Below are 11,556 nucleotides of genomic sequence, written 5' to 3' on the forward strand. Positions count from 1 at the left end.
GGGGGGGGGCTTGTTGCATGTGCCCACCCCCTGGGCTCTTTACTGCTGGAGCTCTTTACTGCTCCTGTGCGCTCCTGCAGGAAATGACCCCTCACTGTGGCTATCAGGAACGTTGGGGTCCCAGTATACACAGCTGTGTTATATGAAAGGGCTTGACTGAATGGCCTCAGTGAGCTGAATGCAGATCTTTCCAGCTTAAGTCAAATATTCTGTTCCAAGCCTAACTTCATCATGGTCATCACGCTGCAGACGTGTTCCAGTACTCAGGTGGTCTCCCTTGAAAAAGCGAGAAGATAGTTTTGTGGCTCTATTTTGACCCCGTTTTCTCTCTCGTGTTTCAGATGACGTCGCACCCTATTTCAAGACGGAGCCCGGTTTGCCCCAGATTCATCTCGAGGGGAACCGTCTCGTGCTCACGTGCCTGGCAGAAGGAAGCTGGCCTTTGGAATTTAAGTGGCTGCACAATGACACGGAAGCCACCGCCTTCTCCAGCGAGTACAAGTAAATGGCTCTTTTTAATTTTAATGTTGATTTTTCAGTACTTCAAGGAGAGAAGGTCCTCACTTTCGTTTTGAGGCCCATTATTGTTACACCACATATAACATAGCAGGGAAACAATACCCCAGAGACGTCTGTCTTGCCTCAACTGGGACCAGGGCTTTTTCGGCCCTGGCCCCTACCTGGTGGAATGAGCTCCCATATGAGATCAGGGCCCTGCGGAACCTTTATTTATTTATTTGTTTGTTTGTTTGATTTATATCCCGCCCTCCCAAAGGCTCAGGGCGGCTCACATGCGGCAAAGCTGAGTGCAAAATACAATACAGTATATAATAAATAAAACGTTTAAAATCAAAATAAAATCTTCCAATAATACGGTGCTATACCTATATTAATCATCCAAGATGGGGACAACCCCCCTCCCCAGGTTTGATGGCCAGCTGTCTCAGTAGCGTGGTCTCCCACTACACTGTCTCAAACTTCTACCAGGGCCCGCTTGCCCCCGTTCTTATAGGGCAGCCGATGACTAGCCACCTCGGTGGTAGAATAGTGGTGGCGGCGGCTCCTACTCGAACGCCTGGCAGAAGAGCTCCATCTTGCAGGCCCTGCGGAACTGCATAAGGTCCCGCAGGGCCCAGATCTCCTCTGGGAACTCATTCCACCAGGTAGGAGCCGCCACCGAAAATGCCCTGGCCCTAGTAGAGGCAAACTTAATCTCTCAAACTTAATCTCAGACTTAAACCTTCTACAGTTCCGCAGGGCCTGTAAGACGGAGCTCTTCCACCAGGCTTTTAGCTGAGGCGGCGGACGTCCTCCTTTTTTATCTATCTATCGGGCCTCCCCTTCAGTGGATCAGTTCTGAGTAATATTCTGGAACCCAACTGTGACAGGTTACATCTGTTGAGGCTCTGACGGGATATATCGAATTTGCACTGTGTTTTATCTGATGTATTTTAAACTGTTTTTAATTACTGCATATTACATTGGGTGGAACCCGCCCCGAGCCCGCCGTGCGGGGAGGGTGGGATACTGAAAAGTACTGAGAAGCGTTGAGTGATTTCAGCAAGTCGGAGGGAACAGGACAGAGTAAGCCGGCTCGCAAGGCCGGTTTATATGTTCAGAAAACCCACCACCAAAACACACCCCCTACTTCCCCATAGGCTATATACAGTAGCCGAGAGTCCCATAGGCTCTCGGCTGCGGACCTGGCCCTCTGATAGGTGCGGGCTAGGATCCGCTCGGCTATTGTTCTTGAGGAGCGAAGCTTCAGGACTCTGCCTGACCGCATGGCCCAACGGTCGCGCACGTGGTCATGGCGGAGTACATTACAGATACAAATCCAATAAAATAAATAAAAATACTGTAGTCTAAAAGTTAGGCTGGGATCCAACAGTAGAAGCACTGCTGCTGAAAGAAAGATGGTGGTGGTGGTGGGTCCCGTGCTTTCTGGGGTTTTTCCCACAAACGCAGCTGCCACTTCAACTCTGACTCCCTGACTCTCAAGGGTGGCTCTTCAGAGCAGGCAGGGGGCTACGGCAGGAAGGAAGAGGCAGGCGCATTGAGGACACTACTCAGAATATTAGGTTGCTTTTGCTCTTTGCACAATATACATTTACCCTTTTGTCAGTGCTATTTATATACTATAATAGTTTTAAACAGTGCTTTTTTTGTAGGAAAAAACCAGCAGGAACTCATTAGCGCAATAGGCCACACCCAACGGCAGAAACTCATTAGCATATTAGGCCACACCCCTGACAGCACAGCTCATTAGCATATAAGGCCACACCCCATGCCTTCCCTTAGCTTGTCCGGGCACCCTGCAGCTGCGGGGAGCCTGGGCAAGCCGGCCCTTGAACAGGCCGGGGAAGGCATGGGGAAGCATTCCAGGCCCCCCCGGTCCGCCCACCTTGGAGTCATTTGGCTACTGCATAAATTAGTTTGCTCTGGAGCCCGGCCTTCCTGAGCTGAGACAAAAATGTGTGAGCTGGAGGCTCAAAAACTGTGAGCTAGCTCACACTAACTCAGCTTAGAGGGAACACTGCTTGGCTGTCTCCTCTTGGATACATTAACATGGTGAGAGGCTGCCCCATCTGGATACCCCTGGCAAGCCCCATCTCGGAAGCTAAGCAGGGTCGACTCCGGCAAGGACTTGAATGAGATACCTCCTTGGAATACCAGCAGTCAGGAGGCAAGGGCAGGCTTCATTCAGCCACCTCTCTGAATATCCTCCAGGCTCCCAGTATCCTTCCAGGTGCACACAAAGTTACATGCACATGCACTCACACACAGAGACAGACATATGAAAAAATACAGAAAAAATACCAAAGAAGGGAAAAAAACCCTCATAGTGAGAGGGTTTGAGTGCGTCAGAGAAGCTGAGAGCAATACCAGCAGGAGTTTTGGCTATGTACGTTCAGAATCACTCAAGGCAGAATGGTCACTGCTGAGATACCAGACTGCTATGCATCCACCCATCAGCAGAAGGGAATATCAGTTCCATAGGTGGTGGGGGCAGAGGAATTCTTGAAGGGTAGCTATTAAGCAGCAGTGGTAGTGGAAGGTGACACTGGTGGAGGATCTTTCATAGACAACCCTGGTTAGTACTGCACAGAAGAAGACAATGGTAAAATACTTCTGATTATCTCATAGCTTGAAAACATTATGACGAGACAACCCAAAACGAGCAAGCTACAGAGCTGGAAGACAGAACCCCTTGGTTGGGTGGCACTCGGCTACTGGGGAAGAGCAGAGGATAAGTATGAATAGTGCTGTTCTTAATGACACGACCAAGTTCAAGCCGAAAGGACGCTTAGGTTAATAAATGCAAAGGGATGTCCAAAGCCGTATGACCTATATAATAGGGACATGGAATGTGAGAAGTGCGAATCAGAATAGCAACATGAGAAATGGACGGGTTAAACATGGTAATCCTGGGTGTGAATGAACTAAAGTGGACTGGATTAGGACATTTTTCAGTCAGAAAATTGCAAAGTGTTTTACTCTGGAAATGACAAACTCAGAAGAAATGGCCAGATGTAGTGAGGCCAGATACAGTGCAAGCAATCAGGAGCTATAATGCAAAGCCTGAGCGAATAATATCAGTCAGACTTCATGGGGAGCCTGGCAACATGGCACTGTATGTCCCAACTACAGATGCTGAGGAGGAAGAAATGGAAAGCTTTTATGCATTAGTCCAGGAAGAAATTGGTCATAGGCCTAAACCAGATGTGCTGATGAGCACAGGTGACTGGAATGTAAAAGTAGGAAGCAAACCAGAATCAAATATTGTTGGGAAATTTGGACTAAGATTACAAAGTGATGGAGGAGATGACTCATAGAATTCTATGAAGGCAACTGAACAGACGGTTGTACACGTGGATATCACTGAATTGCCAGTACAGAGATCCAGTAGATTGCATAATCAGAAGCAGAAGATGGAGAAGGTCTATTCTGTCTGCTAAAATAAGAACAGGATCCGATTGTGGTACAGAACACCAGAATTAGAATAAAGCTGAAGAAAAACACTAAAACAATCACAGTACCAAAATATAATCTAAATACCATTTAAATAAAATTTCTGAGGATATTAAAGACCATGTATAGAATAGATTTTAAATTCAACTGAACATGAACTGGAAGAACTGTAGGCTAAAGCCAGAGGTACTATCAAGGAAGAATGCACAATGACTATTCCTGTAGCCAAAAGAAACTAAAAAGCTTTGAGGGATGACTAATTAAACTCTTAAAATTGCTAAAGATAGATGTAGAAAAGAGCAAGAGTCCAGTAGCATCTTGAAGACTAACAAAATATGTGGCAGGGTATGAGCTACTGGACTCTTGCTCTTTTCTACTGCTACAGACAGACTAACATGGCTACCCATCTTGATCTAAAGATAGACGAGAAGCAAAAAATAAAAGGTGACAAAAATAATTCTGAATGTAATTTTTCAGCAACTTGTAAGCAGAGACAAAGAGAACTATTATAATAACCAGTGCAAAGAAATGGAAGAGAACAAAAAAAAATGAAAATGAGGGATCTGTTCCACAAGGTCCAGAAGATCAAATGGAAATGCAAACCAGAGCCTGGGATACTGAAAGATCAACACAAACATACATGATATGATCAGGACAAATAAAGAAAGGATGGAAACAATACAAAGATGAACTATACAGAAGCGATGAAAGGATAACAGATTCCTTCACAGAAGAATCTCTTGATAAAGAACCTGCAATTTTAGAAAGTGAAGTGAAAGCTGTACTCAAAGCAAATGTGAGAAACAAAAAACCAGGAGTAGATGGGATATCGTTAGAGCTATTTTAAGATATAGGAGTAGCAGCCATCAAAATCTTAACAAGAATATGTCAACAAATATGGGGAGGGGAGACAATGGGCCACAGACTGGAAATGCTCAATCTACTATCCAGTTTCAAACAAAAGGGAATGTCAAAGACGGTAGCAGTGGTCAGACCATAGCATTAATTTTCCATTGTGATGCTCAGCATTTTACATCAATGACTTTTACAGTCTATGGAGCAAGGAATGGCAGATGTTCAAGCTAGATTCAGACACTAGAGATCATTTTGCAAATTTATGTTGGGTCCCGGAACATATGAGAGAATTTCAGAAGGAAATTAGGTTGTGTTTTATAGTTTACAGCAAAAATGTAAACTGTGTGGATCATGAAGAATTATGGACGATTTTAAAAGAAATGAGTGTGCCATGATATCTGCTTTGATGCACAACTTGTACTCTAGACAACTGGCTACTGTTAGGACAGAAGATGTGGAAATAGAATGGTTTCCAGTTGGCAAAGGTGTGAGACAAGGATGTCTATTATTTCCCTATCTGTTCAACTTATATACGCAACATATCATAAGGAAAATTGGATTAAAGTTAGATGAGGGTGGAGGAAAGATAGGCGGGAGGAACGTTAGCAATTTGAGATATACAGATTACTCTGCATTACTAGCAGAAAACAGTGAAGACTTGAGACAACTACTGATGAAAGTTAAAGGAGAAGGCACCAAAGCAGGATTACAGCTAAACGTCAAGAAGACAAAAGTAGTGACCACTGAGAAGTTACAGAATGTTAAGGTTGACAATTAAGAGATTGCTAAAGAATATCCATTTATTGACTCAGTCATCAACCAAAGGAAAGAAGAAGAAGAGAAGAGATTGGATTTATACCCCGCCCTCTCAGATTTATACCCCTCTCCTTTCCCTTCCCCTCCCCACAACAGACACCCTGGGAGGGAGGTGGGGCTAACATCTGGGAGGCTATCCCGTGGCTTCTTGCCGAAGATGCGGAGTAAAAAACTACCACATACGAGGTACTAGTTTCCGGAAAACGCGGGGCAAGGGCGGGCGTCTGATTACGTTTCCGCGTGAATCTTGTGGCATCCGGCACCCATCCATGTCCCCTCGCAAACTGGATGTTGGTTTTTTTTGGTAAGTCTCCACAGGATGCGCACAAACAATCATGCGCATGCACAAACTTCAGCGAGAAAAAAAAATCCCGTTTGCCACGGAAGCGGTGCCTGGCAATTGCCGGTGTGATCGCACCACACCACTTCTTTGCCGCGCTGCAGGATAGCCGTGTGATCGGCACCTAATGGCCTAACCACGGGACCTCGACGGGACATGTGATCGGGCTGCCGCACGTTACTTTGCTAACAGCCACGCTCCCCCCCCCACATTTTCCGGCCCATGTGACCAGGACCAATGTATGTTACAGCAAAAGGGCAAACACCAGAGCTTTTAAAAGTTAGGTGAAAGGGATTATTTCGATTTGAGAAACAGAACTCAGAATGGAATGGATTATAATCCAGCATCTTGCAAAATATAATCTGCATGCCACACAAAAACAGGAAGTCAGTTGTCTGTATTGCCACTGCAGGGGTATGAAGGGATAGGTCTGTCTTAAGTTTTGACAAAGCAGAGCACACAGGTTTCTTGTGTCATAATGAAAGGCATATTTATTTTGTTTAAGGTTTGATTAACTCGTTTGCAGCCCTGGAAGCTTTTATCTTGGAACATGGAATGCGCTTGGAAAGCTAATGAAAATTTACAATAAACTTTGAATAAATATGTTGCTATGAATATTTCAGGGTCTATTATTTATTTTTAATTGCTTGCCACAAACCAAGATGATCTCTGCATATTTTTTTTTTGTATTTTAGACGCAGGGAATTACATTTATTCATTAGGATGAAATTATTGCAGAGACAAAAGTATCTCTGCTTTTGTCGCAGAACAATGTTGGACATGCTAAACTCTAATTTTATGGGCAAGCTGCATGCTAAAATATCTGGGTTTTTTCTGTATAAAAAACCCGAAACATGAAATCCTGTTTTTAAATTAGTTGGAATTTTGCCACTGGCTGTCATGGGAAGTAGTTTGCATTCTCAATAAGTAACTTAATAATTGCACCCCTCGAATGAAGGGGCACAGAGTAACTGGATTGCTCTGAAAGCCGCAACTGTAGTCATCTAGAAGCAACACACTTAACATAAGAACATAAGATAAGCCATGTTGGATCAGGCCAGTGGGCCATTTAGTCCAACATTCTGTGTCACACAGTAGCCAAAACCCAGGTGCCACCAGGAGGTCCACCAATGGAGCCAGAACTCCAGGAGCCCCCCCACTGTTGTCCTCCCAGCACCAAGAGTACAAAGCGTGTACTCTTGGTGTTCCATCTATACCTTGTGGCCAATAGCCATTGATTCATATGTTTATCCAATCCCCTCTTGAAGCTGTCTAGGCTTGTAGCTGCCACCACTTCTTGTGGCAATGAATTCCACATGTTAACTACTCTTTGGGTGAAGAATTATCTCCTTTTCTCTGTCCTAAGCTTACTGCTCATTAATTTCATTGAGTGCCCAGGAGTTCTTGTATTGTGAGAATGGGAGAAAAGCACTTATTTCTCTGCCTTCTGTATCCCACGCATAATTCTGTAAACCTCTCTCATGTCACCCCTTAATCATCGTTTCTCCGAACTGAAGACCCCTAAGCGCTTTAACCTTTCTTCAAAGGGAAGGTGTTTCATCCCCTTCGTCATTTTAGTTGCCCTTTTTTGCATGCTATAATACCCTTTTTTGTGGTGCGGTGACCATAACTGTACATGATATTTCAAATGAGCCCACGCCATAGATTTAATATTTTAATAGACTTCCCTTACCTCTGTACAGGTATCCTGTAAGGTGAGAGTTTAGAAATAATTCTCTCATTGCTTGCCTAGCATGGAGAGCTCTACTCTGGCTTTAAGCCTTGGATCAATACTCTTGGTCTTTCATCAGAACTCCTTTGGAGGGGTGCTCCAGGAAGGGGCTCATGATTCTAACAGCATTTTCTCTTCTCCTGTGTAAGAACGTGCAGCAATCAGTCTAGGAGTCACTGAGGAATTCTGGTGCCACAGGGTGCCTTCCTATCTCAGATTCCTTTGATGGGAATACAGTTGCTTTTGTTGGGAAAAATTGGCAAAAAATACTTAAATATTCAGAGTTTGCAATGGATCTTTGCTTCACTGGAGAGGAGGCATTTCTTTCTGTGTAAAAATCTTTATTTCTAAGGGAAGGGTACACAGGAAAATCTACAAAATAACAAAGACCTAAGGCTACATCTCTACAGCTACAGAACAGACTGACCACACGGTCTCCCAAAAACAGCAGCAACAACAGCAGCAATGGAGATTCTTCTACTTCTTGACCGCTAGAAGGAAATCACCTGAATATATTAACCAATGATTGCTAGTAAACAGACTTAGGTTTCCCGAGCTATCTTCCCATTGGCTCTGTGCCAGGTTTCCCTTCCAGGTCAGTGTAAACAATAGCACACAAGGTAAAGCACATTAACCCTATAATGAATGAATTTTAGACCTTGCAACACACACGTATTTCCAGCAGCTTTCACATAGGGCAAGCGTATGGTGGTGGTGGAAAGTGTCTTCAGATTGCAGGTGACTTACAGTGAACTTGTAGGGTTTTTAAAAGACGTTCAGAGTTAGTTTGCCACTGCATGCCTATTGCATACTGACCCTGGACGACTTTGGTGGTCTCCCATCCAGCTATGAAGCAGGGCCAATCTTGCTTAGCTCCCCAGCTCTGACAATACTGGGCTACCCTGCCCTGCCCTGGATAGCCCGGGCGAGCCCGATCTCGTCAGATCTCGGAAGCTAAGCAGGGTCGATGCTGGCAAGTCTTGGATGGGAGCAAAGTTGCCTCTAAGCTGTGGAGTCTTGTGAGCAAAAATTCTACTCTGGGAGCTGCAGGCATTGTCCGATCCCTCACAGCTATAAGTCCAATACACGTTTAGGCAAAGTAGTATTTTATTAAAGCCATGTTAGAGCAGGAACAAGTGCACTGTTGAGAATACCTGAGACGGGCTTAGCAGGGGATAATGAAAGACATTCAAACCATTAATAACCAATAGACTTGGTTCCCGCCGCGCGGGCAGACTTTCGTATCCGCGCCCAAAAGCCTGAGAAGCAACGGTTCTATAAAGATAAACAATTAAAGCTTCACACGGTCCAGCTCATTATAGTCTAAGCAAAGCGGCTCCTTCTCCACACCTGTTAATCTTGCAGATAAGCGTACACTAGCGTTCATAGAATGGAATGCATTACAGAGGGATACACACAGGGCACACAGTAGGCATGCGCAGATGCCATAGGAGAGAGGGGGGGGGTGTCCCCGTCCACAGAGTTCAATGGCAGCTAGCTGACAGGCATTAAAGTTGTGAGCAAGCGATTTGGCTACTGCATAAATCAGTTTGCTCTGGAGCCCCATCCCTTCCTGAGCGAAGACAAAAAATGTGTGAGCTGGAGGCTAGAAAACTGTGAGCTGGCTCGCACTCACTCAGCTTAGAGGGAACACTGGATGGGAGACCTCCTTCCTTGGAATACCAGCAGTCGGGAGGCAGGGGCAGGCTGTAGTCACCTCTCTGAATATCCATCAACCCCCCAGCAGGGGTCAGTCTCCAGAGGTCAGCATGACTTCCAGGTGCACACAAACTCACACGCACACACACATATGGAAGAAAAAACACGATTGGGCTACCCTGGGCCATCCATATGGCAAGGAATAATTCTAGAACCTCTGCGTGTACAAAGACTGTTGTACATGTGGACATTTTCTATGGGGTCCAATTGAAAAGTACGTCACTCCATAGAAGACAGAGCTATCGCTGCTGCCGAGTGTATCGCATTCAAGCATGGCATTTGTTGTGTATAGGCTCCAAATTAAAGTGTCGTCTGCTGTTGGTGGACATCTCTGGTTTGAGCTGAAACAGATTCTTCTAAATTCAAGAGCCTTGCCATAATCTCAGAAGGCCCATGTCTTATGATACCCATGCAAAGCAAAACTTACGTTTTCCATCCTAATTTCAGACTTCAAGTATAATATGACCTCTGCTTAAATTCTGGGCCATGGGCCATGGCTTGATCAAAACAAACAATTACACGGATCTTTTCTTGTTTCTGTTTTGTTAGAAGTTCAATAAGCGCCTTCCAACTTGGAGGTTTTTATATGGTCCAAGTTTTGACTTTGAATACCTAAGCAGCCGCGTGTTGAGACCAAATTGATCATTTGTTTTACAGAACCAACCCTCCCCCCCCCACACACATTCCCTTGTTTTTTTATTGATAACTCTGAGTCAGTGATGTATTATCCATCTTCTGACTTTCTTAAGGAGCTGGTGTCTTCCAAGCTGTTCCACTCCAAACAAATTGCCCATTTTCCTAAATTACTCACTCAGATCAGAAGGGAAAAAAAGCTAAGTGTCCTTCTGGCACCCAGACAATGAAAATGCCTCTTTTCCCTCTTCTGCCTGCAAAATGACCCCACTATCACTGAGAAAGCAAAACTATCAGCTTTGGGGGAGAGGAACGACCTAGTATTTAATGCTCAGTGCAAAGTTTCCCTGGAGATCTTGCAAAATATTGTGCTGTTTTTCCATCTCTAGTTGTAAAGACCTCTTAGGCCAGAATGTCCTCTGAGGCCGAATCAGCTCAGTGTTGGTGGTTGGGCTGTAGCAACCATTTACAGCTGGAGTGTCTGGGGTAGACTAGGAAGAACGTAGTTGCAAGGATGGATGCCAGCCTCCAGGTGGGGCCTGGCGATCTCCTGGAATTACAGCTCATCTCTGCAGTACAGAGGTCAGTTCCCTGGGAGAAAATGGATGCTTTGGGGGGTGGAAAGAAGAAGGAGGAGGAGGAGGAGGAGGAGATTGGATTCATACCCCGGCCTCCACTCGAAGTCTCAGAGCAGCTTACAAACTCCTTTCCCTTCCCCTCCACACAACAGACACCCTGTGAGGTAGGCGGGGCTGAGAGATCTTTGACAGAAACTGCTCTTTCAAGGACTGCTCTGACAGAACTATGGCTCGCCGAAGGTCATCCAGCAGCTGCAAGTGGAGGAGTGGGGAATCAAACCCGGTTCTCCCGGCTTAGAGTCTGCGCACTTAACCACTACACCAAACTGGCTCTGTACCTTTGTACCCCACTGTGGTCCCTGTGTTTCCCAGGCTCCATCCCCAAAGCTCCAGGAGTTTCTCAAACTGGAGTTGGCAACTCTGTCCCCCATCCCCTGCTGGTGGCTCAGCCACCCTAGTTACAAGTGACAGCCAGGGCCGACCCAAGGAGTTTCTGCGCTCTAGGCGAGGCTGCCTTGTGGCACCCCTGCTCAGTTTGGTGTAGTGGCTAAGTGCGCGGACTCTAATCTGGGAGAACCGGGTTTGATTCCCCACTCCTCCACTTGCACCTGGCTGGATGACCTTGGGCAAGCCGTAGCTTTGATAAGAGCTGTTCTTGAAAAAGAGCAGTTTCTGTCAGAGCTCTCTCAGCCCCACCTGCCTCACAGGGTGTCTGTTATGGGGAGGGGAAGGGAAAGGTGTTTGAAAGCCGCTCTGAGACACCTTTGGGCAGTGAAGGGTGGGGTGTAAATCCAATCTCTTCTTCTTCTTCTTCTTCTTCTTCTTCTTCTTCTCCTCCTCCTCCTCCTCCTCCTCCTCCTCCTCCTCCTCTTCTTCTCCTTCTTCTCCTCCTTCTCCTCCTTCTCCTTCTC

General features: G+C 45.6%; 1 pseudogene; it reads left to right on the top strand.

Moving 5' to 3' along the window:
* LOC107116704 overlaps positions 1 to 11,556 on the top strand; it is a 47,258-nt pseudogene that overhangs the window by 22,936 nt on the left and 12,766 nt on the right.

Source organism: Gekko japonicus, unplaced genomic scaffold (assembly GCF_001447785.1).
Source record: "Gekko japonicus isolate JY-2015 unplaced genomic scaffold, Gekko_japonicus_V1.1 scaffold598, whole genome shotgun sequence".
NCBI classification, from domain to species: domain Eukaryota; kingdom Metazoa; phylum Chordata; class Lepidosauria; order Squamata; family Gekkonidae; genus Gekko; species Gekko japonicus.